The following is a 5,301-nucleotide window of genomic DNA, read 5'->3' on the forward strand; positions in this document are numbered from 1 at the left end:
GGAGTCCTGAGTCTTTCTGTCCTTTGCAACCCTCTCTTAATCTCTTATGCTAAAAAAAGGAAGTTTTGGTGCACAGGCTCAGATCAAAGAGATCATCATCGTTCATTAGTATTACAGGTTAATATCAGCTTCTATGTCTGTAGCCCCTTTGGTCTCAGAGACCCCACCTTATCTATTGAATGCTGTGCTCTGCTACCCTCTGGTGGTGAGTGTAGGGTATTTGAAATAGACCAACACATGGCGTGCACTCTGCACACAATGGGTATGTCTACACTGCAATTCAAAATTGGTGCCTGCCTGTGCCGGCTGACTTGGGATCCTCGGGCTAAGGGACTGTTTAATTGTGGTGTAGACGTTCGGGCTTGGGCTGGAGCCCGGGCTCTAGGACCCTGAAAGATGGGAGGTGCAGCCCAAGCCTGAACATGTACGCCACAATTAAAAATCCCCTTAACCTGAGCCCGAGTCACCTGGCACGGGACAGCTGTGGTGCCTAATTGCAGTGTAAACATAACCTAATAGGCAAAGATGAGGCAACAGGAACTTTGGAGAGGAAAAATAATCCAATTTTCAGAATCGAACCAAGCACATCAAAATACCAGCTCATACGGCGCATAAGCCCTCTTCAGAACTTTCCGTGTCTACAGTGCCTTCCGTCCAAGGCCTTCATAGAGTGAAATATATCCCTGTGCAGGGGCTTGGCACAAGGTCTATACACCACTGAATCCCCCAAATTAGGACATACATGGGTCTTAAGTGGTGCATAGGCCTCCTGCCTGCCCTCTGGAGCGCTTTACGAACACGATTGCAGCCCTGCAACACCCTCCCATTATATAAATGTCACACCCAGACAGTATGCCTGCTTGATGTTGTGCCCAGGACAATAATCCCACATGACACCAGAAAAGGAAAGCATGTAGCATGCTATAAGGCAGCACTGTTTTACAGGAGTGTGAGTGTGTGTGTGTGTGTGTGTGTGTGGGGGGGGGGGGGGGGGGGGGTTGGTCAGTTACAGCCACGGGGCCAGGACTGAAACTCTCATCTTTCTCTTCCTTGTTCTAGATGAAGTCCAGCCAGAAGTGGAGTCATAGAAGGGGCAAGGTCTTACGGAGCCCAGGCTCTGAGTCAGCTGTATCCGGTGTTCCACCCCTTCTACAAGGAAGCAGATCAATGGGTCATTCATACCTTTCACTTCACCTTCCCTGGAGCTACCTGGAGCCCGGCCAGATGAATCAGTCTACTCTATCTGTTCTCCCTTTTGTGTGCCTGTTGCTCACCTCTACCCATGCTCCCAGGCCTTCTCCCAATTCCCTTCTACCTCCCTGCTCTCAGCTTGTCAGGATGAAGCTTGAGAACTATTTCCATTCCCAGAATACATAATCCGTTGTTTCTGTTGGGTATTTGTCTGACATTGGGAACTGACATCATATTAAATAATGGCCGTAAGGTATGTAAACACCCCAGGTCTGGCGCCACTCATCTCACTGGATTAACCCCCTGGGGAAGTCCAACGAGAGACACTCGAATAACGGAGATCAGGATCTGGGGCCTTATCCAAAGCCCAGTGTCGTCAGCTGGAGTCATTGACGTCAGTGGGCTTTGGATCAGGCCTCACTCCCCCGATCTTACCCCCTTACTCCAGCCATCCAAGCTGTCTCTCTGGATCAGTGCTTTGGTAAACGCCAAGGGAAGCAGCGAGACTGTTTGGCTTTCTCAGAGTTATTATTTCAGGCTGCCTGTAGACTCATGCTTGGTTACATTTGTCACGTCTTCAAGGTTTCCTTTGCCACCATAAGGACTAGACACATTTTTGAAAAATGAAGATGGATTCAGGAGCACAATTGTGCATAAGAGGTGGATTTCCATGGCAAACGCCACAGCTCTGGAATACCTGAGGGCCAATGTTAGGACCCCTTGTGCCACCCAAAATCATGTATCCCCTCTAATGCATCTCTGCAGTTCTTTTCATGAAGCAAAAGAAGCGCATGACAAGTCTATTTGCCCTCTTTGTATCCTGCTCTTTCCAGTGCTCTCCACCTCCCCTAATAACTAGCTGCTGACTTCTGTCACAAATCAAACTTCTCTGCTCGGTGAACAACACAACTATGCTTTTCTCCAGGGTTTATGGTCATTTGTTTTTCCTTCTTCCTGGCACAAGTTCCTCAGAGCAGTGACCATGATGTTATCTTTGGTTTCTGTCTTGCAGTTGTTTTGTGTTGGCCAACATGTGGTTTCATGTTTTTATCACAAGATACGGAACTGACAGTCTCTTCCTGACCTGACCTACATGTCAGATGCAACTCTGACAGGTACAGATGCCTCTTAGAAATAATTTAGAGCAGGGGGTAAAGATCAATATATATTTGATTCAAAACAGGGTAGGGAATGCATAGCCTGCCTGCCCTATGAAATCTCCTCTGAAATGCACATGGGATCTTAGAGAACATTATGTAGGACACCTGCTGTGAGATGGGCCAGGAATGAGATAACTTGAATCAATACTGAAGGATGTAGTGTTCTAAACAGTCTTTAAGGTATTGGCACTAGGCCTTTAAGAATTGACTTAATATGTAAACCATCCATCAAGAACATAACTTCCTCTTATCTAGTAAGATCTGCCAAGATCCCTAAGCACTGAGCAGAATGGAATGAAATACACAACTTGTATTGTAAGAAAGTGCATGATCTCTGCTGCTTTTCATGATATGCCAAAGCATGACTCTTAAATGTGGCCACTTCCTGGGTAGAACGTGGCTGCTGGGTAAAATTGCACAGTAACATCACCCAATAGTTTAGGACAGGAAGTGAGGAAGAGCAGCATCTTCAATTGGAACTGCAAGGAGGATTTAGAGAGGCAGAATGTAATTACTTAAATTGGAATTTGGCCAGGAACTTGGACCCTGTGTTTTCAGAGCCAGAGGTCCTGAACTCTCTACAGTCAACAGTGAAAGTAAGTGAGTTATTAGAAAACTGCGGAATCACTTAAATTGTCTTGCTGCTACCCGTGCTATTCCTGTTGTGTAGATAATAAACAGGGGACTTTGTTCCCCGGGACAGTCATCCTGATGCCTTACTCCAGCACCACTAAACTTACGTACTAAAATGCTTGCCCTTTGCCTGTTGTTCATAATAGCCCAAATACATCCCTAGGGCTACCCATGAAATGCCACCTTGATGGAGAGGCATAACTGTCTCTGAGCTATGAAGGAGAAACGGGGTGGCACACAGTGGGATGAGTTAGTGTGTGATGAATGTGATTTCATTATAGAGGAGAAGGGAGCTAGAGAGCCAGAAATCTCTCTACTGTACTCAGGTTGCCGAGGGTGAGGATTTCCCGGCCTCACTCAGTGCTTTTCCCAGGGAAGGATAGTCCCTCTCCTCCTACAAAGGCCCTTTCTCCTCTCTAAATAACCATACAGCTTGTTACAAGAGCTTTATCTTTCCTGAAAATACCCCCTCCAAAAGGGCTTGCTTCCTTGCATATTGCTCTAGTCCAGGGGTTCTCAAACTGGGGGTCGGGACCCTTCAGGGGGTCGCAAGGTTATTACATGGGGGGGTCGTGAACTGTCAGCCTCCACCACAAATCCCGCTTGCCTCCAGCATATATAAATGGTAGTAGATATATTAAAAAGTGTTTTAAATTTATAAGGGGGGGGGGTCGCACTCAGAGGCTTGCTATGTGAAAGGGGTCACCAGTACAAAAGTTTGAGAATCACTTCTAGTCAAACACTAGCTCCCTGTACGCCCCGTTCTTGTCCTCTCCCAACAGAACAGAGTCCTTGGGCTGACTCCCAGCTCTCTGTCACCCCTGCACACGGTATTATAGACAGAGGGTTAGGGTGACCTACTTCTGGCACCTGAACCTGAAATCATTCCCCTCTCATCTGTGGCCAGTGCCAATGGCAGAGTTTCAACAGTGGCTGCTGAGTCATGACATTCTCTTCACCCTGCTCGGTATCTTCCTTGGCATGGGCGAGGCTTAATCATGTCATTCTCTGTGTTTACACTTCACCTGAGAAGCCCCATTTTCTGCCTGTTAGTTTGTTCTCATGGGTAGGAATGCAGCAGTTCTCATCTGGCGAGTTACCTGCATTCGATGGTAAAGATTTCAGGGTTTGTGGCATCTGAGGTGGAGCAATTCTTCCCAAGTGACCCACCTTTTATACTGATAACATCACCTGCAGGGAATGTCTTAACAACTGTATCCGTGGACAGTGGCAACCTTCAACCTTGGCTACATCCATCCTGCATCTTTTATTATTTTACATAGTGCCACAGGTATGTATGGCACTTTACAGGGGAATAGAAAGACAAAGTATCTGTCCCAAGGGCACTTCCATCTTCTATACAACGGGGTTCATATTTACCCACCTTTGTGAAAAGCTTTGAGATCTATGGGTACAAAATGCTATGCAAGTGCAGAGTAATATTATTACTTGCACAAGAGAAATCTCACTGTGTGTGGCTGAGGGCTGCAGAATCAAGATTAAAAGATGCCCCCTGGAAATGTGTGATGCAACCAGCATTTACCGCTTGCTTTCCATGGGAAATAACATCTATGCAACACCCAGGGCTTTTTGTTCACTGCCCCCGCTCTCAATGTCTGTTTATCATTATTGCAACAAATCCATGGCCAGCTAGGAACTTCCTGGCTGTCACTACAAATGTCACAGCAAGCAGGTATAGAACTTGGTCCCTCCTGTTTCCAAAGCACAGGAGCCTAGCCCTGGAGTCTAGAGGGGAATCACCATTAGCAGTATAGGGCTTTTGATACCCAGCTGAGCAGTTCCAGCCCCTTCCAGCAGAGGGCAGGTGCAGGTCCAGCTGGTCCTTACAAGCAAAGGGAAAGAAAGTGGAAGTGGTGGGGGAGGGGCAATGTGAGGAGCAGAGTAGGACAAACCAAGATGGGGGGGGGGTATCTATACCAGAGAAGCATGTGGATGTGGGCCATACCACCACTATTGTTGGGGTGGAATGGGGCATTCCAATTGTGATTGTGAAGTGGAAGGGGCCATCCTGACACTACTGATAGGGGGGAAGGGCACCTAGGCCAGGCCAATGATGTTTTGGGGAAAATGGGCCATTCCAATACTGATTTTATTTCTGGTGGGGGGCCTGGACCAAACCAGTGCTGACTTGGGGGGGTGAGAGACGGTAATTGGCCGGGAACTGGTTATTCCAATGTGGGATGGGTTATGCCAATGCTATATTTGGGAGGGACTATACCAATACTAGGGCAACCATACCATTGCCAGTTTGGGGGACATGAGCCGTACCAATGGTAATCAGGGGGTAAGAGCGGCC

The sequence above is a fragment of the Chrysemys picta genome, chromosome 23, assembly GCF_011386835.1.
Source record: "Chrysemys picta bellii isolate R12L10 chromosome 23, ASM1138683v2, whole genome shotgun sequence".
Lineage (NCBI taxonomy): Eukaryota > Metazoa > Chordata > Testudines > Emydidae > Chrysemys > Chrysemys picta.